The following is a 1,288-nucleotide window of genomic DNA, read 5'->3' as shown; positions in this document are numbered from 1 at the left end:
GTGCACAATATGCATGGCTGGTACCCTCAGAGGTCACATGTAATGTCATAGTCCCTGAAACTGAAGCTACAGATACTTGTAAGCTGCTGTGTGGGTGCTAGAAATTAAACCTGGGTCCTGTATAATAACAGTAAGGGCTCTTAATCACTAAGCAATCTCTCCAACCCCAAGTGTACTATACTTTAATTAAAGGTTGCTTTTGTGGCTGGTGATATGTAAAAGCATTTGCCACCAAGTGTAGAGACCTAATTTGAGAAAGGACAGAACTGATTCCTGAAAGTTGTCCTTTGAACTCCACATATGGGCCATGGCACACACCTAAGGGTGGGAGGTAACGAAAAGATGTTTTTTAATATTGCTTCCAATTCCTTTAAAAATAATTCAAATGGCAGCCCTTATTAAAGCTGTAGCTGCTTCCACATAGCTGGTGTGGTCAAACACAAGTCCCAAGTAACAGTTTTCCTTAACTGTCATGGTTCCATTTGCAGTAGCACATCTGTAAGAAAAGACAGTTCTACCTTGACATTTCTGAGAGGTGGCCAGAGATGGCTGTTAACACTGGATACTCTCTACAAATGTTGAGTCCCAAACATGAGGTGAGCATGAAGCAGTTTGCTGAGCCCAAGAGCCAGCACAAAGGGGCAGTTGCAAGTATGTTCACCCTGGAAGCATCTAATAGTACATAGAAATGTTTTGGGTCGCTGTCCTGTAAGCTAAGGTCAATCAGACCATTATGCTTCTGAGGTCCAGGTGCCGGACATTGTGGATAATTGAATTGGCGTAAAAAGAAATGAACTGAGAATTCAAAATGGTATTTTTAAAATTTAAACTATTGTTTTTCGAATTAGAAAAATAAAAAATAAACGTTGAGAATTTAGATAAAAATGGGTGGTAGTACAATTTTTAGTTTCCCATTTGCCTTTTTCTCATCTTTAAATGTATCTTGCATACGTATGTGTATGTGGACCAGACATGCATGCTCCAAGGAGAACAAATGGAAATGAGAGGACAACTGGCAAAGGCTGACTCTCTCCTTCCTCCATGGAGGTTAACAGGAATGGAATTTGGTTGTCAGCTTTGGTGACAACACCCTTATCTGCCGAACCATTTTTGCCTTTTTGATTTTGGGTTTTTGTTTGTTTGTTTGTTTGTTTTTGGTTTTGGTTTATGTTTTTTTTTTGATTTTTCAGACAGGATAGCCCTGTCTGTCCTGGAACTCACTCTGTAGACCAGGCTGGCCTTGAATTCCGAGATCTGCCTGCCTCTGCCTCCCCAGTGCTGGGATCAA

The 1,288-nt window shown here is 40.8% G+C and overlaps 1 non-coding gene across 1 annotated transcript; it reads left to right on the top strand.

Moving 5' to 3' along the window:
- The first annotated feature begins 387 nt into the window (after positions 1 to 387).
- LOC116906410 lies at positions 388 to 514 on the top strand. The gene has a single exon (XR_004388672.1). It is a non-coding gene; the product is annotated as a small nucleolar RNA SNORA16B/SNORA16A family (small nucleolar RNA).
- The last annotated feature ends 774 nt before the right edge of the window (positions 515 to 1,288 follow it).

This window comes from Rattus rattus, chromosome 7 (genome assembly GCF_011064425.1).
Source record: "Rattus rattus isolate New Zealand chromosome 7, Rrattus_CSIRO_v1, whole genome shotgun sequence".
Classification (NCBI taxonomy): Eukaryota; Metazoa; Chordata; class Mammalia; order Rodentia; family Muridae; genus Rattus; species Rattus rattus.
Note: the sequence above shows the minus strand (reverse complement) of the source record. Positions and strands in the feature narration are given on the sequence as shown.